We start from the raw sequence: 24122 nt of genomic DNA, 5'->3' as shown, positions 1-24122 counted from the left end.
ACCCCAAGTTGATTCAAGGATGCCGAAAAAGCCTAAGCTTGGGGATGCCCCGGGAAGGCATCCCCTCTTTCGTCTTCAATCCATCGGTAATGTTACTTGGAGCTATATTTTTATTCACCACATGATATGTGTTTTGCTTGGAGCGTCTTGTATCGTAGGAGTCTTTTATTTTTGTTCTTTCACAATCTTCCTTGCTGCACACCTAGAGAGAGAGACATGCACTCACCGTGATTTTGTCGAGCTTCAGTTATATCCTTTGAATTAGGCAATTCAGCTCACATGTGTCTCACATATCTTTAGAGCTAGTTGATTTTGCTCTATGTGCTTCACTTATATCTATTAGAGCACAGCATTGTGTGGCTTGGTAGTTGGCTTATGCTATGAAAGTAGTCCCAAAAGTGGTAGTTATCCAAAGGGATACGAAAACTTCCATCTTCATGTGCATTGAGTAGAAAGAGAAGCTTGATTCCTCTCAATTAGTTTTGAGACGTGGTTGTGGTAATATTTAAGTTATACTAGTAAGGTGTTGTGGATCTAGAAATACTTGTGTTAAAGTTAGTGATTCCCGTAGCATGCACGTATGGTGAACCGCTATGTGACGAAGTTTGAGCATGATTAGTTTATTGATTGTCATCCTTTGTGTAGCGGTCGGGATCGCGCGATGGTTTATACCTACCAACCCTTCCCCTAGGAGTATGCGTTGAATGCTTTGTTTTGATTACTAATAAAACTTTTGCAACAAGTATATGAGTTCTTCTTGACTAATGTTGAGTCCATGGTTTAGATGCACTTTTCACCTTCCACCATCACTATCTTCTTTAGTGCCGTGCAACTTTCGCCGGTGCATAAAACCCACCATTAGCCTCCGTCAAAACAACCACCATACTTACCTACTATGTCTTTTTCAAAGCCATTTCGAGATATATTGACATGCAACTACCACCATCACATGTGCCGCAGCTTCTACATTGCCATTGCATGATCATAAGATAGCTAGCATGATGTTTCCATTGATGCCTATGCCATGCTAGATCATTGTCACGGTACACTACCGAAGGCATTCCATATAGAGTCATCATTGCTCTAAGTTTTGAGTTGTAAGTGTTATGATCATCATTGATGGAGCATTGTACCATGTGAGGAAATAAAAGAGGCTAACGAAGCCCATTTACAAAAAGAGGCCAAAGATGCCACAAAAATAAAATAAAAAAATAAAAAAAAGAGGCCAAAGAGCCCACCAAAAAAATGAGAGAAAAAGAGAGAAGGGACAATGCTACTATCTCCTTTCCACACTTGTGCTTCATATTAAGCACCATGATCTTCATGATTGAGAGTCTCTCGTTTTGTCACCACAATATAGCTAGTGGGAAAATTTCATTATATAACTTGGCTTGTATATTCCTATGATGGGCTTCCTCAAAATTGCCCTAGGTCTTCGTGAGCAAGCAAGTTGGATGCACACCCACTAGTTTTCCTTAAGAGCTTTCACATACTCATAGCTCTAGTGCATCTCTTGCATGGAAATCCCTACTCATTCATATTGATATCTATTGATAAGCATCTCCATAGCTCATTGATATGCCTAGTCAATGTGACCATCTTCTCCTTTTTGTCTCACAACCTCCACCACTCCATTCCACCTATAGTGCTATAACCATGGCTCACGCTCATGTATTGCGTGAGAGTTGAAAAAGATTGAGAAAGTACAGGTGTGAAAACAATTACTTGGCCAATACCAAGGTTGTGCATGATTTAAATTCATTGTGCAAGGATGATAGAGCATAGCCAGACTATATGATTTTGTAGGGATAACTTTCTTTTGGCCTTGTTATATTGAAAGTTCATGATTACCTTGCTAGTTTGCTTGAAGTATTATCGTCTCCACATCAATAGCAAACTATTGTTTTGAATCTAATGGATCTGAATATTCAAGTCACATAAGAGGAGTTACAAAGGACATCTATGCTAGGTAGTATGAAAGCATCAAAAATTCATTCTTTATCACTTCCCTACTCGAGGACGAGCAGGAGTTAAGCTTGGGGATGCTTGATACGTCTCCAAAGTATCTATAATTTTTGATGGTTTCATGCTATTCTCTTGTCAAACTTTGGATGTTTTATATGCCTTTTATATCTTTTTTGGGACTAACCTATTAATTCAGTGCCAAGTGCCAGTTCCTGTTCTTTCCGTGTTTTTGACCCTTTTTCAGGCGGAGTCCAAACGGAATAATTCTTTCGCGATGATTTTTTATGGAAAATATCAAAAATATAAGAAGAAAAAGATACCAAAGAGGGGTCCCGAGGAAGACACAAGCCCTGTCGGCGCCCCCCCCCCAGGTCGCACCAACCAAGCTTGTGGGCCCCTCAGGGGCCCACTTGACACAACTCCACCGCCATGTGGTCCTATAAATCGAGAAACCTCCAGAAAGAAACCTAGATCAGGAGTTCCGCCGGCGCAAGCCTCTGTAGCCACCAAAAACCAATCTGGAGCCCGTTCCGGCACCCTTCCAGAGGGGGAATCCATCTCCGGTGGCCATCTTCATCATCCCGGCGATCTCCATGACGAGGAGGGAGTAGTTCTCCCTCGGGGCTCAGGGTATGTACCACTAGCTATGTGTTTGATCTCTCTCTCTCTCGTGTTCTTGAGATGTCTTGATCTCGATGTACCATGGGCTTTGCTACTATAGTTGGATCTTATGATGTTCTTCCCCTCTCCCTTCTTGTAACGAATTGAGTTTCCCGTTTGAAGTTATCTTATCGGATTGAGTGTTTGAGAACACTTGATGTATGTCTTGCACGTGTCTATCTGTTGTCATCAACTTGCGGGTTTGTGACAATTGGGAACCTATGCATATGGGTTGGCACACATGGATTCATGTGAGTACTCGATGTATGTTTTGGTGATCAACTTGCGGGTTCGTGACATTGGGAACCTATGCGTAGGGGCTGGCACACGTTTTGACTCTCCGATAGAAACTTTGGGGCACTCTTTGAAGTTCTATGTGTTGGTTGAATAGATGATTCTGAGATTGTGTGATGCATATCGTATAATCATGCCCACGGATACTTGAGGTGACAATGGAGTATCTAGGTGACATTAGGGTCTTGGTTGATATGTATCTTAAGGTGTTATTCTAGTACGAACTCTATGATGATTCGAACGGAAAGAATAGCTTCGTGTTATTTTACTACGGACTCTTGAATAGATCGATCAGAAAGAATAACTTTGTGGTGGTTTCGTACCCGACAATAATCTCTTCATTTGTTCTCCGCTATTAGTGACTTTGGAGTGAATCTTTGTTGCATGTTGAGGGCTAGTTATATGATCCAATTATGTTATTATTGTTGAGAGAACTTCACTAGTGAAAGTATGAACCCTAGGCCTTGTTTCCACGCATTGCAATACCGTTCATGCTCACTTTTGTTCCTAGTTACCTTGCTGTTTTTGCAATTTCAGATTACAAAAACCTATATCTACCATCCTTATTGCACTTGTATCACCATCTCTTCGCCGAACTAGTGCACCTATACAACTTACCATTGTATTGGGTGTGTTGGGGACACAAGAGACTCTTTGTTATTTGGTTGCAGGGTTGCTTGAGAGAGACCATCTTCATCCCACGCCTCCCACGGATTGATAAACCTTAGGTCACCCACTTGAGGGAAATTTGCTATTGTCCTACAAACCTCTGCGCTTGGAGGCCCAACAACGTCTACAAGGAGAAGGTTGCATAGTAGACATCAATCCGCCATCGCGTTCGAGCGCCAAAGGGATCACACTGTCTCTGATGAGGCAATGATGGCACCCCTACCGGCGGATCCATGTCCCGATTGGGCGGACACAATGGATTTTCGACGGAAGGAGTCCAAGCGATGTTGTGTGGCGGCCTACTCCCTGGAGCGGCGGAACACAAGCCGGACGATCATCCCTTTTCGAGGCCGCGTGGGATGAGCTCATGCTCGACGGATCTGGAGGCCTAGGACTCAGATCCGCTGTCCGCTATGCCGGAGAAGGCCAAGTTTGCCGGGTGTCGGGGTCAAAATCAACAGATCTTCGGTAGGGGGTCCCGAACCGTGGACCTAGGATCGATGGGTTGTATGAAGAAGGGGGAGACAATGGTTTACCTGGGTTCGGGCCCTCCTACGGAGGTAATAACCTACGGCATGCTTGATTGTATTGCTGAATATGATTACAGAGTAGATCTAACTCAAGACCGTATATGTTAAACCCTAGATTATTCAGCCTCCTCCACACGGATAGGGGTCCCTCATTTATATAGACACCAGGGTCCCTAGGGTTTACAAGTTACCGACTATAATCGGGAACAGATGAGCCGACCTATCCTTTCTAAGCTTGAAGTACACGCCAATCTTCCGGATATTCCTTCTAGAGTAGAGGTCGTCATTAGGCTTGGTCATCTTCGGTGCGACCCAATGGGCCCACCCAGTTCTGACTAACCGGCCACCCGAGGACACCACAATCCCTGACTCCATCAGTAGCCCCCGAACCAGCCTTCAACACAAGTGTGTTCAGTCTTTGGCTGCCCCACATGTCGATAGTAATGGGCTTACACGGTGAGTTCCACTCATGTCGGACTGACTCTAATTTGATCGCTTCAGTGACCTGCATATCTTTTAAAACTGGCATCTATTTTAACGAAGGCATTTAAACGCCCATGTGTGAATAGTCCCTCAATTGGCAGGCTTTTCTGACGAAAGGTCACCTCGAACTGCGGCTTGGGGCCATGTTTCAAGGGGCACGTCCTCTCCAGGAGATCGTGCTTCCACGTTTACTAGGATACGAATAACTGCACAGGATTACCCACGCGCACAACGGCTCGATAATTTTTCGGGGGAGGGTGGTGGAGCAATGGGCGCACTAAAGGGGCCCTTGGTATTACAGTCCCTTATAAAAAGGAACAAAGATCCAAAGGTCTCTACCACCTGCATCCTTGGCTTCTCTCTTGCCTCCTCCAAGCTTGAGCGCCAATATCTAATCCCTTTTCCGCTCTCTTTTCCCGTTGTCTTCCTCGAGCCTGCACCATGGCCAGCTCTCATGGCAAGTGGGAGGTGTCGACCATCTTCGATGCTGACATTCGAGAGCTGAAGCGCTCCACATACCTTTCATCCGACATTGCCGACCGGGCGGGGGGAGGCAGGCTAGGTGATCCCGACTCCAAGGCCGGGTGAGCGGGTAGTGTTCATTCCCCATTTCCTTCAGGGCCTAGGCTTTCCCCTTCACCCTTTCATCATGGGCCTCATGTTCTACTATGATTTAGATTTTCATGATCTCCCTCCCAACTCCATTATGCACATTACCTCCTTCATCATCGTATGTGAAGCATTCTTGCGGGTTCATCCGCATTTCGGGCTCTGGCTCAAGATATTCAACGTCAAGCCAAAATCGGTGAGCAGCCAACACGTTTATTGCGCCGGGGCGGTGATAAGCAAGCTTTGCAAGGTGGTATGGCCAGAGGGCACCTTGATAGACACTATCAAGGGCTGGCAGAAGGAGTGGTTCTATATCACCAAACCACGGGAGGCGAACTGGGCAGCGCGTGCTGATTTCAAGTCCGGCCCTCCACAGAGGCTAACCTCCTGGGTCGAGAAAAGCATAGACTGGGGGTTTGCCAGGGATGCGAAGATGATGCAAAAACGCCTAAAACAGATGGTGGATGCAAACATCCAACTGACCGGTGTGATCCAAGCCGCTCTGCATCGACGTATCCTACCGTGTCAGCATTGGGCGAATCTGATGTGGGTTTACCAGCCCGATGATCCCAAGGTCATAAAAGAGTTCTTCTGTACGACCCACATGGACATGTGGAGGGCTTTGTTCAAGCCCCAACAAGTGTGGCTAACCGAGGACGAAGACAAAGGTATGGACGACAAAATGCCTCTAGTCGAGGTATGTCTAAATATTATTTCTGTCCCAAAGTTCCGATTTCCTTTTTAGAGATCTCACCTCTCCCCAAATGGTTTCGATAGGAGTGGTTGGCCATAGCGAAGAACATCGATGAACCAGTCCCTCTACCTGAAGAGCCAAGGTCAGACCTGTTGACAGAAATGATGGTTCTAAAGCCGTATAAGGCACCAGAGCCGAAGAAGAGGGAGACTCACGAAGGTCTCCGTTCCATGGGTCCCGCGGGCACTAAGTCCGAAGGTCCCCCAGACACAAAGTCCGAGGACATGCATGTTTCCTCTACCCGAGAGGTGGAGGGTGTGGAAGAGGAGGAGGATATGGAATCCTCCTAGTCCAAGAAGAGAGCACCGTCGAAGGCGGAGAAAGAAACTCTGCCTCTTAGGGCCCCGAAGAGGCCTTGTAAAGGTCAGGCTGCTGCTCTTCGAAACTGTACGGATTTCGATGACGAGATCGGGGAGTTCGAGATGGTTCCTCGCCGAGCCCCCATGGTCAAGCCCCTGACCCAAAGGTACAAGATTCAATGACTCTATTGAGTGAACTTATACTGAATCCTGTGTTAGTTGGTCGGCATGTATTTTTACTTATCACAGCCCTGTCCGAGATCTGCCTACAGATCAGGTCTCAGAGGGGCATTCGCTGCCGGCCGAGCTGGCGGAGAGTGGGAACGCATCCCGCACCTCCCTTTCCCAAGCATCCGAGGAGGACATGGAGGTGGCTCCCTACCCAACCTCGCTTAATGCGGGGGGCGAGGAGGTGATGGCTGATACGTCTCCAACGTATCTATAATTTTTGATGATTTCATGCTATTATCTTGTCAAACTTTGGATGTTTTATATGCCTTTTATACCTTTTTTGGGACTAACTTATTAACTCAGTGCCAAGTGCCAGTTCCTGTTTTTTCCTGTTTTTGACCCTTTTCAAAGGAGGATTTTAAACGGAGTCCAAACGGAACGAAACTTCCAAAAAGATTTTTTCCGAAACAGAAGAAGATCGGGGAACCTGAGAATCAGTGCAGGGGCCACCAGGGACCCCACAAGCCCCCTAGCCGCGGCTAGGGGGGGCGCGCCTCCCAGGCTGGTGGGCTCCCTGGGCCACCTTTGCCCTAGGTCTTTCGCCTATATATTCCCTAAAATCCCAGAAAAAATCAGGAGATCATCGAAAGTACTTTTCCGCTGCCGCAAGCTTCTGTCTCCGCAAGATCCCATCTGGGGCACATTCTGGTGCCCTACCGGAGGGGGGATTCGGATACGATGGACTTCTTCATCAACACCATGACCTCTCCGATGATGCGTGAGTAGTTCACCATAGACCTACGGGTCCATAGCTAGTAGCTAGATGGCTTCTTCTCTCTCTTGGATCTTCAATACAAAGTTCTCCATGATCTTCATGGAGATCTATCCGATGTAATCTTCTTTTGCAGTGTGTTTGTCGAGATCTGATGAATTGTGGATTTATGATCAGATTATCTATGAATCTTATTTGAGTTTCTTCTGATCTCTCTTATGCATGATTTCATATCCTTGTAATTCTCTTCGAGTTGTGGGTATTGTTTGGCCAGCTTGATCTATGATTCTTGCAATGGGAGAAGTGCTTGGTTTTGGGTTCATACCATGCAGTGACTTCACCCAGTGATAGAAGGGGTAGCAAGGCACGCATCATGCTGTTGCCATCAAGGGTAAAAAGATGGGGTTTTCATCATTGGTTTGAGATTATCTCTCTACATCATGTCATCTTGCTTAAGGCGTTACTCTGTTCGTCATGAACTCAATACACTAGATGCATGCTGGATGGCGGTCGATGTGTGGAGTAATAGTAGTAGATGCAGAAAGTATCGGTCTACTTGTCTCGGACGTGATGCATATATGTATAATCATTGCCTTAGATATTGTCATGACTTTGCGCGGTTCTATCAATTGCTCGACAGTAATTTGTTCACCCACCGTAATATTTGCTATTTTGAGGGAAGCCTCTAGTGAACACTATGGCCCCCGGGTCTACTCCACACCATATTTTCAGCCTTAGTCTTTTACTTCGTTGCACTTTTCGCCTTCAGATCTCACTTTGCAATCAATCTTGAAGGGATTGGCAACCCCTTTATAGCGTTGGGATTGACAACAATGCTTTTAGAGGAAACTATGTTCCTAGGCCTCTTCCTAGTAACTCTTCTAATAACTTTGGCAACTCCTACAACAATACTCATGGAAATTACAATAGATTACCCTCTGATCTAGAGAGTAATATCAAAGAGTTTATCAACTCGCAAAAGATTTTCAATGCGTCCATAGAGGAAAAACTACTCAAAATTGACGATTTAGCTAAGAGCGTTGATAGATTGTGTAGTGATATTGATGCTTTGAAAGTTAGATGTGCTCCTCCCAAGATCAATATGGATGAAACTTTGAAAGCTATGCGTGTTTCCATGAGTGAGAGCAAAGAAAGAACCGCCCAAATTCATGCTAGACATGAATGGCTTAAAAAGGCGTGTTCTCGTGATAAGAATCACGAAGATCTTAAAGTGCTTGGTGTGACTCCCATTGAATCTATGTTTTTTTGTGTCAAACCTAATGATGATGGGGCTGGATATGAATCCACCTTGCTTGAAAAACGCCCCAATGATTCGGAGTCCATCTATCTTGATGCTAAAAGCATTGAAAGTGGAGTAGAAGATATTAAAATTTTGAGTAGTAATGAAATTACTACTTTGGATTTCAAGGAATTCAATTATGATAGTTGCTCTTTGATTGAATGCATTTCCTTGATGCAATCCATGCTAAACACTCCACACGCTTATAGCCAAAACAAGGCCTTTACTGATCATATCGTCGAAGCTATGATAAAATCTCTTGAAGAGAAACTTGAATTGGAAGTCTCTATCCCTAGAAAGCTTCATGATGAGTGGGAACCTACTATCAAAATCAAAATCAAAAACTATGAATGCAATGCTTTGTGTGATTTGGGTGCTAGTGTTTCCGCGATTCCAAAGTCTTTATGTGATGTTCTGGGTTTTATTGAGATTGAAGAGTGTTCTCTTAATTTGCATCTTGTGGATTCTACTATCAAGAAACCCATGGGAAGGATCAATGATGTTCTTATTATTGCAAATAGGAACTATGTACCCATGGATTTCATTGTGCTTGACATTGATTGCAATCCTACATGCCCTATTATTCTTGGTAGACCTTTCCTAAGGACTATCGGTGCTATCATCGATATGAAGGAAGGGAAAATTGGATTTAAATTTCCTTTAAAGAAGGGCATGGTACACTTTCCTAGAAATAAAATAAGATTGCATTATTAACCCATGATGAGGGCTACTTATGGTTTGAGCACCAAAGACGACGATACATGATTCTATCGCCTTATGCCTAGCTAAGGGCGTTAAACAATAGCGCTTGTCGGGAGGCAACCCAATGAATTTATTTCTTTTTCTTTCTGTTTTGTTGCTTCCACACTATCATACTACTGTTATGATTGTGTATTTTGTGTTTCTTTTTGTGTTTGAGCCAAGCAAAACCTTTATGACTAGTCTTGGTGATGGTTGTTTGATCCTGCTGGAAAAAGACAGAAACTTTTCGCTCACGAGATGATTTTTCATTTTTATTCAGAAATAGCTTTTGAGTTGATTCCTTTTTCTTCTCGTTGATACGCCTTTTGCCCAGGCAGTCGTAATTGTTCAGAAGTTTTGAGATACCAGAAGTATACGAAGTATACAGATTGCTACAGACCGGTCTGTTTTTGACATATTCTGTTTTTGTTGAGTTGGTTGCTTGTTTTGATGAAACTATGGATAGTATTGGGGGGTACTTGTTGGGGAACGTCGCATGGGAAACAAAAATTTTCCTACGCGCACGAAGATCTATCATGGTGATGTCCATCTACGAGAGGGGATGAATGATCTACGTACCCTTGTAGATCGTACAGCAGAAGCGTTAGAGAACGCGGTTGATGTAGTGGAACGTCCTCACGTCCCTCGATCCGCCCCGCGAACAATCCCGCGATCAGTCCCACGATCTAGTACCGAACGGACGGCCCCTCTGCGTTCAGCACACGTACAGCTCGACGATGATCTCGGCCTTCTTGATCCAGCAAGAGAGACGGAGAGGTAGAAGAGTTCTCCGGCAGCGTGACGACGCTCCGGAGGTTGGTGATGACCTTGTCTCAGCAGGGCTCCGCCCGAACTCCGCAGAAACGCGATCTAGAGGAAAAACCGTGGAGGTATGTGGTCGGGCAGCCGTGAGAAAGTCGTCTCAAATCAGCCCTAAAACCTCCGTATATATAGGTGGGAGGGAGGGGGGCCTTGCCTTGGGGTCCAAGGACCCCCAAGGAGTCGGCCGAGCCAAAGGGGGGGAGGACTCCCCCCCCAAACCGAGTTGGACTTGGTTTGGTGGGAGGAGTCCCCCTGCCTTCCCACCTCCTTCCTTTTTTTTCCTTCCTCTTGATTTTTCTTCTCTTGGCGCATTGGGCACTTGTGGGCTGTCCCACCAGCCCACTAAGGGCTGGTGTGGCTCCCCAAATGCCTATGGGCTTCCCCGGGGTGGGTTGCCCCCCCCCCCCCGGTGAACTCCCGGAACCCATTCGTCATTCCCGATACATTACCGGTAACTCCGAAAACCTTCCAGTAATCAAATGAGGTCATCCTATATATCAATCTTCGTTTCCGGACCATTACGGAAACCCTCGTGACGTCCGTGATCTCATCCAGGACTCCGAACAACATTCGGTAACCAACCATATAACTCAAATACGCATAAAACAACGTCGAACCTTAAGTGTGCAGACCCTGCGGGTTCGAGAACTATGCAGACATGACCCGAGAGACTCCTCGGCCAATATCCAATAGCGGGACCTGGATGCCCATATTGGATCCTACATATTCTACGAAGATCTTATCGTTTGAACCTCAGTGCCAAGGATTCGTATAATCCCGTATGTCATTCCCTTTGTACTTCGGTATGTTACTTGCCCGAGATTCGATCGTCAGTATCCGCATACCTATTTCAATCTTGTTTTACCGGCAAGTCTCTTTACTCGTTCCGTAATACAAGATCCCGCAACTTACACTAAGTTACATTGCTTGCAAGGCTTGTGTGTGATGTTGTATTACCGAGTGGGCCCCGAGATACCTCTCCGTCACACGGAGTGACAAATCCCAGTCTTGATCCATACTAACTCAACTAACACCTTCGGAGATACCTGTAGAGCATCTTTATAGTCACCCAGTTACGTTGCGACGTTTGATACACACAAAGCATTCCTCCGGTGTCAGTGAGTTATATGATCTCATGGTCATAGGAATAAATACTTGACACGCAGAAAACAGTAGCAACAAAATGACACGATCAACATGCTACGTCTATTAGTTTGGGTCTTAGTCCATCACGTGATTCTCCCAATGACGTGATCCAGTTATCAAGCAACAACACCTTGTTCATAATCAGAAGACACTGATTATCATCGATCAACTGACTAGCCAACTAGAGGCATGCTAGGGACGGTGTTTTGTCTATGTATCCACACATGTAAATGAGTCTTCATTCAATACAATTATAGCATGGATAATAAACTATTATCTTGATACAGGAATTATAATAACAACTATACATTTATTATTGCCTCTAGGGCATAATTCCAACAGTCTCCCACTTGCACTAGAGTCAATAATGTAGCCCTCACATCACCATGTGAATTACAATGTAATAAATCTAACACCCATACAGTTCTCGTGTCGATCATGTTTTGGCCGTGGAAGAGGTTTAGTCAGCGGGTCTGCTACATTCAGATCCGTGTGCACTTTGCATATATTTACGTCCTCTTCCTCGACGTAGTCGCGGATGAGGTTGAAGCGTCGTTTGATGTGTCTGGTCTTCTTGTGAAACCTTGGTTCCTTTGCTAAGGCAATGGCACCAGTGTTGTCACAGAACAAGGTTATTGGATCCAGTGCACTTGGCACCACTCCAAGATCCGTCATGAACTGCTTCATCCAGACACCCTCCTTAGCCGCCTCCGAGGCAGCCATGTACTCCGCTTCACATGTAGAATCTGCTACGACGCTTTGCTTGGAACTGCACCACCTTACTGCACCCCCATTAAGAATAAATACGTATCCGGTTTGCGACTTGGAGTCGTCCGGATCTGTGTCAAAGCTTGCATCAACGTAACCTTTTACGGCGAGCTCTTCGCCACCTCCATACACGAGAAACATCTCCTTAGTCCTTTTCAGGTACTTTAGGATATTCTTGACCGCTGTCCAGTGATCCACTCCTGGATTACTCTGGAACCTACCTTCCATACTTATGGCCAGGCTAACATCCGGTCTAGTGCACAGCATCGCGTACATGATAGAACCTATGGCTGAAGCATAGGGGACGGAGCGCATATGCTCTCTATCTTCATCAGTTGTTGGGCACTGAGTCTTACTCAATCTCGTACCTTGTAAAACTGGCAAGAACCCTTTCTTGGACTGTTCCATTTTGAACCTCTTCAAAAATTTATCAAGGTATGTGCTTTGTGAAAGTCCTATCAGGCGTTTTGATCTATCCCTATAGATCTTAATGCCTAGAATGTAAGCAGCTTCTCCTAGGTCCTTCATAGAGAAACTTTTATTCAAGTAACCTTTTATGCTCTCCAAAAGCTCTATGTTGTTTCCAATCAGTAATATGTCATCCACATATAATACTAGAAACGCCACAGAGCTCCCACTCACTTTCTTGTAAATACAAGATTCTCCAACCACTTGTATAAACCCAAATGCTTTGATCACCTCATCAAAGCGTTTGTTCCAACTCTGAGATGCTTGCACCAGTCCATAAATGGATCGCTGGAGCTTGCACACCTTGTCAGCATTTTTAGGATCGACAAAACCTTCGGGTTGCATCATATACAACTCTTCCTTAAGGAAACCGTTAAGGAACGCCGTTTTGACATCCATCTGCCAGATTTCATAATCGAAAAATGCAGCTATTGCTAACATGATTCTGACGGACTTAAGCATCGCTACGGGTGAGAAAGTCTCATCGTAGTCAACTCCTGGAACTTGTGAAAAACCCTTTGCCACAAGTCGAGCTTTATAAACGGTCACATTACCATCAGCGTCCGTCTTCTTCTTAAAGATCCATTTGTTCTGAATAGCCTTGCGGCCCTCAGGTAGTATCTCCAAAGTCCACACTTTGTTCTCATACATGGATCCTATCTCGGATTTCATGGCCTCTAGCCATTTGTTGGAATCTGGGCCCACCATTGCTTCTTCATAATTTGCAGGTTCATTGTTGTCTAACAACATGATTAACAAGACGGGATTACCGTACCACTCTGGAGCAGCGCGTGATCTCGTCGACCTGCGTGGTTCAATAGAAACTTGAACTGGAGTTTCATGATCATCATCATTAACTTCCTCCTCAACCGGCGTCGCAACGACAGAGGTTTCCCCTTGCCCTGCGCCACCATCCAGAGGGATGAGAGGTTCGACAACCTCGTCAAGTTCTATCTTCCTCCCACTCAATTCTCTCGAGAGAAACTCCTTCTCGAGAAAAGCTCCGTTTTTAGCAACAAACACTTTGCCCTCGGATTTGAGATAGAAGGTGTACCCAACTGTCTCTTTGGGTAACCTATGAAGATGCACCTTTCCGCTTTGGGTTACAGCTTTTCAGGCTGAAGCTTTTTGACATAAGCATCACATCCCCAAACTTTAAGAAACGACAACTTTGGCCTTTTGCCATACCACGGTTCGTATGGTGTCGTCTCAACGGATTTTGATGGTGCCCTATTTAAAGTGAATGCAGCTGTTTCTAATGCATAACCCCAAAATGATAACGGCAAATCAGTAAGAGACATCATAGATCGCACCATCTCTAATAAAGTACGATTACGACGTTCGGACACACCATTACGCTGTGGTGTTCCAGGCGGTGTTAACTGCGAAATAATTCCACATTGTCTTAAGTGAGCACCAAACTCGAAACTCAGATATTCACCCCCACGATCAGACCGTAGGAACTTGATCTCCTTGTTACGATGATTTTCCACTTCACTCTGAAATTGCTTGAACTTTTCAAATGTTTCAGACTTGTGCTTCATCAAGTAGACATAACCATATCTACTTAAATCGTCAGTGAAGGTGAGAAAATAACGATATCCGCCGCGTGCCTCTACGCTCATTGGACCACACACATCGGTATGTATGATTTCCAACAAGCCACTTGCACGCTCCATTGTTCCGGAGAACGGAGTCTTAGTCATCTTGCCCATGAGGCATGGTTCGCACGTGTCAAGTGAATCGAAGTCAAGTGACTCCAAAAGTCCATCAGCATGGAGTTTCTTCATGCGTTTTACACCAATATGACCCAAGCGGCAGTGCCACAAATATATGGCGCTATCATTATTTACTCTAACTCTTTTGGTCTCAATGTTATGTATATGCGTATCGCTATCAAGATTCAATATGAACAATCCTCTCACATTCGGTGCATGACCATAAAAGATGTTACTCACAGAAATAGAACAACCATTATTCTCAGACTTAAAAGAGTAACCGTCTCGCAATAAACAAGATCCAGATATAATGTTCATGCTCAACGCAGGCACTAAATAACAATGATTTAAGTTCACCACTAATCCCGATGGTAGCTGAAGTGACACTGTGCCGACGGCGATTGCATCAACCTTGGAACCATTTCCTACGCGCATCGTCACTTCGTCTTTCGCCAGCCTTCATCTATTCCGCAGTTCCTGTTTCGAGTTGCAAATGTGAGCAACAGAACCGGTATCGAATACCCAGGCACTACTACGAGAGCCGGTTAAGTACACATCAATAACATGTATATCAAATATACCTGATTTTTCTTTGCCCGCCTTCTTATCTGCCAGATACTTGGGGCAATTGCGCTTCCAGTGACCCATACCCTTGCAATAGAAGCACTCTCTTTCAGGCTTAGGTCCAGCCTTGGGTTTCTTCGGCGGATTGGCAACAGGCTTGCCGCTCTTCTTCGAATTTCCCTTCTTGCCTTTGCCGTTTCTCTTGAAACTAGTGGTCTTGCTCACCATCAACACTTGATGCTCTTTACGGAGTTCAGACTCTGCGACTTTCAGCATCGCAAACAACTCGCCGGGAGACTTGTTCATCCCTTGCATGTTGTAGTTCAACACAAAGCCTTTATAGCTTGGCGGCAGTGAATGAAGGATTCTGTCAGCGATAGCCTCTTGCGGGAGTTCAATCCCCAGCTCAGCTAGACAGTTTGAGTACCCAGACATTTTGAGCACATGTTCACTGACAGACGAGTTTTCTCCATCTTGCAAGCATAGAATTTATCGGAGGTCTCATACCTCTCGATCCGGGCGTTCTTCTGAAAGATAAACTTCAACTCCTGGAACATCTCAAATGCTCCATGACGCTCAAAGCGACGTTGAAGTCCCGGTTCTAAGCCATACAAGACTGCACATTGAACTATTGAGTAGTCCTCCTTACGCGCTAACCAAGCGTTCTTAACATCCTGATCAGCCGTAGCGGGTGGTTCATCTCCTAGCGCAGCATTAAGGACATAATCCTTCTTCCCAGCTTGTAAGATTAGCTTAAGATTACGAGCCCAGTCTACAAAGTTGCTTCCATCATCTTTCAACTTAGCTTTCTCTAGGAACGTATTAAAATTCAGGATGACACTCGCGTGAGCCATGATCTACAACACAAATATATTCAAAGTGGACTTAGACTATGTTCAAGATAATTAGAATTCAACTTAATCAAATTATATGCTAAACTCCCACTCAAAAAGTACATCTCTCTAGTCATTTGAGTGGTTCATGATCCACTTACACTATCCCAAGTCCGATCATCACGTGAGTTGAGTATAGTTTCAGTGGTAAGCATCCCTATGCTAATCATATCAACTATATGATTCATGATCGACCTTTCGGTCTCATGTGTTCCGAGGCCATGTCTGCACATGCTAGGCTCGTCAAGCTTAACCCGAGTGTTCCGCGTGCGCAACTGTTTTGCACCCGTTGTATGTGAACGTTGAGTCTATCACACCCGATCATCACGTGGTGTCTTGAAACGACGAACTGTAGCAACGGTGCACAGTCGGGGAGAACACAATTTCGTCTTGAAATTTTAGTGAGAGATCACCTCATAATGCTACCGTCGTTCTAAGCAAAATAAGGTGCATAAAAGGATTAACATCACATGCAATTCATAAGTGACATGATATGGCCATCATCACGTGCTTCTTGATCTCCATCACCAAAGCACCGGCACGATCTTCTTGTCACCGGCGCCACACCATGATCATCCATCAACGTGTTGCCCTCGGGGTTGTCGTGCTACTTATGCTATTACTACTAAAGCTACATCCTAGCAAAATAGTAAACGCATCTGCAAGCACAAACGTTAGTATAAAGACAACCCTATGGCTCCTGCCGGTTGCCGTACCATCGACGTGCAAGTCGATATTTCTATTACAACATGATCATCTCATACATCCAATATATCAAATCACATCATTGGCCATATCACATCACAATCATACCCTGCAAAAACAAGTTAGACGTCCTCTAATTTTGTTGTTGCATGTTTTACGTGGTGACCAAGGGTATCTAGTAGGATCGCATCTTACTTACGCAAACACCACAACGGAGATATATGAGTTGCTATTTAACCTCATCCAAGGACCTCCTCGGTCAAATCCGATTCAACTAAAGTTGGAGAAACCGTCACTTGCCAGTCATCTTTGAGCAAAGGGGGTTACTCGTAACGATGAAACCAGTCTCTCGTAAGCGTACGAGTAATGTCGGTCCAAGCCGCTTCAATCCAACAATACCGCGGAATCAAGAAAAGACTAAGGAGGGCAGCAAAACGCACATCACCGCCCACAAAAACTTTTGTGTTCTACTCGAGAAGACATCTACGCATGAACCTAGCTCATGATGCCACTGTTGGGGAACGTCGCATGGGAAACAAAAATTTTCCTACGCGCACGAAGATCTATCATGGTGATGTCCATCTACGAGAGGGGATGAGTGATCTACATACCCTTGTAGATCGTACAGCAGAAGCGTTAGAGAACGTGGTTGATGTAGTGGAACGTCCTCACGTCCCTCGATCCGCCCCTCGAACAATCCCGTGATCAGTCCCACGATCTAGTACCGAACGGACGGCACCTCCGCGTTCAGCACACGTACAGCTCGACGATGATCTTGGCCTTCTTGATCCAGCAAGAGAGACGGAGAGGTAGAAGAGTTCTCCAACAGCGTGACGGCGCTCCGGAGGTTGGTGATGATCTTATCGTTTGAACCTCAGTGCCAAGGATTCGTATAATCCCGTATGTCATTCCCTTTGTCCTTCGGTATGTTACTTGCCCGAGATTCGATCGTCAGTATCCGCATACCTATTTCAATCTCGTTTTACTGGCAAGTCTCTTTACTCGTTCCGTAATACAAGATCCCGCAACTTACACTAAGTTACATTGCTTGCAAGGCTTGTGTGTGATGTTGTATTACCGAGTGGGCCCCGAGATACCTCTCCGTCACACGGAGTGACAAATCCCAGTCTTGATCCATACTAACTCAACTAACACCTTCGGAGATACCTGTAGAGCATCTTTATAGTCACCCAGTTACGTTGCGACGTTTGATACACACAAAGCATTCCTCTGGTGTCAGTGAGTTATATGATCTCATGGTCATAGGAATAAATACTTGACACGCAGAAAACAGTAGCAACAAAATGACACGATCAACATGCTACGTCTATTAGTATGGGTCTAGTCCATCACATGATTCTCCCAATGACGTGATCCAGTTATCAAGCAACAACACCTTGTTCATAATCAGAAGACACTGACTATCATTGATCAACTGGCTAGCCAACTAGAGGCATGCTAGGGACGGTGTTTTGTCTATGTATCCACACATGTAAATGAGTCTTCATTCAATACAATTATAGCATGGATAATAAACTATTATCTTGATACAGGAATTATAATAACAACTATACATTTATTATTGCCTCTAGGGCATAATTCCAACAGTACTAGCCATGAAAAGTGAGAATACAGTAATCTAACACCAATATAAATAGAAATCAAGATTGCTACAGTACCTAAAGAGGTGGTAGTTTGTTTTCTTGTGCTAATGTTATCACGAGTTTTTGTTTAAGTTTTGTGTTGTGAAGTTTTCAAGTTTTGGGTGATGTTCTCATGGACAAAGAGATAAGGAGTGGAAAGAGCTCAAGCTTGGGTATGCCCAAGGCATACCAAGCCAAATTCAAGGACACCAAAAAGCCTAAGCTTGGGGATGCCCTGGGAAGGCTTCCCCTCTTTCGTCTTCAATCCATCGGTAACATTACTTGGAGCTATATTTTTATTCACCACATGATATGTGTTTTGCTTGGAGCGTCTTGTATCGTAGGAGTCTTTTCTTTTTGTTGTGTCACAATCATCCTTGCTATACACCTTTAGAGAGAGACATGCACTCATCGTGATTTTGCTAGAATGCTCATCGTGCTTCACTTATATCTTTTGAGCTAGATAATTTTGCTCTATATGCTTCACTTAGATCTTTTAGAGCACGGCGGTACGTGACTTGGTAGTTGGCTTATGCTATGAAAGTAGTCCCAAAGGTGATAGGTACCCAAAGAGGATACAAAAACCTCCATCTTCATGTGCATTGAGTAGAAAGAGAAGTCTTGATTCCTCTCAATTAGTTTTGAGACGTGGATTTGGTAATATTAAGAGTTATGTTAGTAGGGTGTAGTGAATCTAGAAATACTTGTGTTGAAGTTAGTGATTCCCGTAGCATGCACGTATGGTCAACCGCTATGTTAGGAAGTCGGAGCATAATTGATCTATTGATTGACATCCTCTGTGTTGCGGTCAGGATCGCGCGATGGTTAAGACCTACCAACCCTTCCCCTAGGAGTATGTGTTTAGCACTTTGCTTCGGTTACTAATAAAAAACTTTCGCAACAAGTATGTGAGTTCTTCATGACTAATGTGAGTCCATGGTATATATGCACTTTCACCTTCCACCATTTCTAGCCTCTCTAGTGCCGCGCAACTTTCGCCGGGACACAAACCCACCATTTGCCTTCCTCAAAACAGCCACCATACCTACCTACTATGGCATTTTCATAGCCATTCCGAGATATATTGCCATGCAACTCCCACCGTTCCGTCTCATGACTTGCGCCGTCACTCTCATATTGCCATTGCATGATCGTAAGATAGCTAGCGAGATGTTTCAACATCATACGCCAAGCTAGATCGTTGCACATTCCGGTACACTACCGTAGGCATTTCCTATAGAGTCATCATCATTCTAAGCTTTGAGCTGTGAGTAAATAAAAGTGTGATGATCATCATTATTAGAGCATTGTCCCATGTGAGGAAATAAAAAAAAGAGGCCAAAGAGCCCAAATAAAAAAAGAGAAAAAATAGAGGCCCAAGAACCCAAAAAAAAGAGAAGGGACAATGCTACTATCTTCTTCCACACTTGTGCTTCATAATAGCACCATGTTCTTCATGATTGAGAGCCTCTCGTTTCGTCACCACCATATGCTAGTGGGAATCTTTATTATATAACTTGGCTTGTATATTCTAATGATGGGCTTCCTCAAAATTGCCCTAGGTCTTCGTGAGCAAGCAAGTTGGATGCACACCCACTAGTTCTCCTTTTGAGCTTTCACATACATATAGCTCTAGTGCATCCTTTGTATGGCAATCCCTATTCATTCACATTGATATCTATTAATGGGCATCTCCATAACCCTTTGATACGCCGAGTCAATGTGACCATCTCCTCCTTTTTGTCTCACAACCACCACCACACTCTATTCCACCTATAGTGTTACATCCATGGATCACGCTCATCTATTGGGTGATAGTTATAAAAAGTTTGAGAAAGTAAGAGTGCGAAAACAAGTACTTGGCCAATACCGGGGTTGTGCATGATTTACATTAGTTGTGTGAGGACGATGGAGCATAGCCAGACTATATGATTTTGTAGGGATAACTTTCTTTGGCCTTGTTATTTCAAAAGTTCATGATTGCCTTGCTAGTTTGCTTGAAGTATTACTGTTTCCATATCAATAGCAAACTATTGTTTTGAATCTTACGGATATAAACATTCATGTCACATGAAATAACTTACAAAGGACAACTATGCTAGGTAGCATTCCACATCAAAAATTCAGTATTTATCACTTCCCTACTCGAGGACGAGCAGGAGTTAAGCTTGGGGATGCTTGATACATCTCCAACATATCTATAATTTTTGATGGTTTCATGCTATTATCTTGTCAAAATTTGGATGTTTTGTATGCCTTTTATATCTTTTTGGGACTAACTTATTAACTCAGCGCCAAGTGCCAGTTCCTGTTTTTTCCGTTTTTTGACCCTTTTTCGAGGAGGATTTTAAACGGAGTCCAAACGAAACGAAATTTCCAAAAAGATTTTTTCTGAAACAGAAGAAGATCGGGGAACCTGAGAATCAGGGCAAGGCGGCCACCAGGGACCCCACAAGCCCCCTCGCCGCGGCCAGGGGGGCCCGCGCCTCCCAGGCTTGTGGGCTCCCTGGGCCACCTCTACCCTAGGTCTTTCGCCTATATATTCCCTAAAATCCCAGAAAAAATTAGGAGACCATCGAAAGTACTTTTCTGCCGCCGCAAGCTTCTGTCTCCGCAAGATCCCATCTCGGGCACGTTCTGGTGCCCTGCCAAAGGGGGATTCGGATACGGAGGGCTTCTTCATCAACACCATGACCTCTCCGATGATGCGTGAGTAGTTCACCATAGACCTACGGGTCCATAGCTACTAGCTAGATGGCTTCTTCTCTCTCTTGGATCTTCAATACAAAGTTCTCCATGATCTTCATGGAGATCTATCCGATGTAATCTTCTTTTGCGGTGTGTTTGTCGAGATCTGATGAATTGTGGATTTATGATCATATTATCTATGAATCTTAATTGAGTTTCTTCTGATCTCTTTTATGCATGATTTCATATCCTTGTAATTCTCTTCCAGTTGTGGGTTTTGTTTGGCCAGCTTGATCTCTGATTCTTGCAATGGGAGAAGTGCTTGGTTTTGGGTTCATACCATGCGGTGACCTCACCCAGTGACAGAAGGGGTAGCGAGGCATGCATCATGTTGTTGCCATCAAGGGGTAAAAAGATGGGGTTTTCATCATTGGTTTGAGATTATCCCTCTACATCATGTCATCTTGCTTAAGGCGTTACTCTGTTCTTCATGAACTCAATACACTAGATGCATGCTGGATAGCGGTCGATGTGTGGAGTAATAGTAGTAGATGCAGAAAGTATCGGTCTACTTGTCTCGGACATGATGCCTATATGTATGATCATTGCCTTAAATATCGTCACGACTTTGCGCGGTTCTATCAATAGCTCGACAGTAATTTGTTCACTCATCGTAATATTTTCTATTTTGAGAGAAGCCTCTAGTGAACACTATGGCCCCGGGGTCTAGTCCACATCATATTTTCAGCCTTATTCTTTTACTTCGTTGCACTTTCCGCCTTCAGATCTCACTTTGCAATCAATCTTGAAGGGATTGACAACCCCTTTATAGCGTTGGGTGCAAGCTCTTTTGTGCTTGCGTAGGTACTCTGGACTTGACGAGATTCTCCTACTGGATTGATATCTTGGTTCTCAAACTGAGGGAAATACTTACTGCTCTTGTGTTGCACCACCCTTTCCTCTTCAAGGGAAAAACCAACGCAAGCCCAACCTCTGTCAACGTGTCAATCTCTAGCGTTGTTGTCTGTTGCCGTAGCAATGGCCGAGGTGAATACCTCAGAAGAAGAGGACCGCAAGGTCCCGGTCACCGAAGATGCGCCCGCGACCGTGAACCAGGAGGCTCTGATTGTGGCCAACTCCCCGGTCAATACTACCCGGGAGATCGGCCTTCAGAAGGTGGAAAGGAGGGTCAAAATTCGACCGAGGTCCCTCCAACATCCTCGGGTCCACCCTTGGTGACGCCCATGCCAGAACGGGCCACAAACGTGGGGTCAACAGTGATGGAGGAGATCCTAGCTGATTCCTCCATTGCTGATGAACACCGCACCTTAATGGGTGTGGTTTTGTGGAGCATTCAGTCTATTAACAGGGGACTGAATGAAGCCTTTACAAGATTATCGACGAGCTTTAAGGTAAACCACCCATTTGTTAATATTGTTTTATATACTTGAAATATATTTTTACTCGTATGACAGCCCCCGAGTGAGAGGGAGCTTGAAAAACTAACACGTGGCTCAGCGAAATGCACAAAAAATTGTACGAAAATGATGCTTGGAATACTTACTTTAAGAAACTTGACCAAGCATGGTAGGCTTAATAGGTTGAAACCATGTTGATGGATTGTGCACCTTGCAGGCCTCATCATCGGCTGCCAATGCTAACACATTGGAAATAGCCGAACTCAATCGGTAACTGCGAGTGTCCGATGAAGAATTTGATCGCCTCAATGGTTGGTTTGATGAGAAGCAGGGTGAGTTTGTATAAGAGTACCCCATTTTAATTAAATCTGATAGAATGCCCTTACCCTTCCGTCTGACCTTTGTCATTTTATCTTTGATCAACAGCTCAAGACAAAGAGCTTGAAAAGCTCCGGGCCGAGGTGGAGATGGCCAAACGAGAGGTTGTTTCCCATAAGGCGGCGACCGAACAGGCGGTTGTCGAGCTGGATATTCCTTCCAGACTAGAGGTCATCATTAGGCCTGGTCTTCTTCGGTGTGGCCCAATGGGCTCACCCAGTACTGACTAACCGGCCGCCCGAGGACCCTAGAATTCCGGACTCCCTCAATAGCCCCCAAACTAGCCTTCAGCGCCGGTGTGTTCAGTCTTCGGCAGCCCCACATATCGATAGTAATCGGCTTGCAAGGTGAGTTCCACTCATGCCTGTCTGACACTGATGTCATCGCTTTAGTGACCTGCATATCTTCTAAAACTGGCATATTTTTTAACGAAGGCATTTAAACGCCCATGTGTGAATAGTCCCTCAATTGGCAGGCTTTCCTGACGAAAGGTCGCCTCGAACCACGGCTTGGGGCCATGTTTCAAGGGGCACGTCCTCTCGAGGAGATCGTGCTTCCGCGTTTACTGGGATACAAATAACTGCACAGGCTTACCCACACGCGCTAAAAGGGGCCCTTGGTATTACAGTTCCTTATCAAAAGGAACAAAGATCCAAAGGTCTCTACCACCTGCATCCTCGGCTTCTCTCTTGCCTCCTCCAAGCTCGAGCGCCCAAATCTAATCCCTATTCCTCTCTCTTTTCCCATTGTCGTCTTCGAGCCCGCACCATGGCCGACTCTCATGGAAAGTGGGAGGTGTTGAGCATCTCCGACGCTAACATCCGGGAGCTGAAGCGCTTCAGATACCTTTCCTCTGACATTGCCCACCGGGCGGCGGAGGCAGGCCACGTGATCCCGACTCCAAGGTTGGGGGAGCGGGTAGTGTTCATTTCCCATTTCCTCCGGGGTCTAGGCTTTCCCCTTCACCCTTTCTTCATAGGCCTCATGTTCTACTACAGGTTAGATTTCCATGATCTCCCTCCCAACTCCATTATGCACATTACCTCTTTCATCATCGTATGCGAAGCATTCTTGCAGGTTCATCCGCATTTCGGGCTCTGGCTCAAGACGTTCAACGTCAAGCCAAAATCGGTGAGCAGCCAACACGTTGATTGCGGCGGGGCGGTGACAAGCAAGCTTTGCAAGGTGGGATGGCTAAAGGGCACCTTGATAGACACTATCAAGGGCTGACAGAAGGAGTGGTTCTATATCACCGAACCACGGGAGGCGAACTGGGCAACACGTGCTGATTTCAAGTTCGGTCCTCCACAAAGGCTAACCTCTTGGGTAAAGAAAAGCATAGACTGGGGGTTTGCGAGGGATGTGAAGATGATGCAAAAACGCCTCAAACAGATGGTGGATGCAAGCATCGAACTAACCGATGTGATCCAAGCCGCTCTGCATATGCGCATCCTATCATGTCAGCATCGGGCAAGTCCGATGTGGGTTTACAAGCACGATGAACCCAAGGTCATAAAGGAGTTCTTCCGTACGACCCACAAGGACATATGGCGGGCTTTGTTCAAGCCCCAACAAGTGTGGCTAGCCAAGGACGAAGACAAGTTACCGACTATAATCGGAAATAGATGAGCCGACCTATTCTTTCTAAGCTTGAAGTACACGCC

Source organism: Hordeum vulgare, chromosome 2H, assembly GCF_904849725.1.
Source record: "Hordeum vulgare subsp. vulgare chromosome 2H, MorexV3_pseudomolecules_assembly, whole genome shotgun sequence".
NCBI lineage: Eukaryota > Viridiplantae > Streptophyta > Magnoliopsida > Poales > Poaceae > Hordeum > Hordeum vulgare.
The sequence above is the reverse complement of the archived record's forward strand: the minus strand, read 5'-3'. Positions refer to the sequence as shown.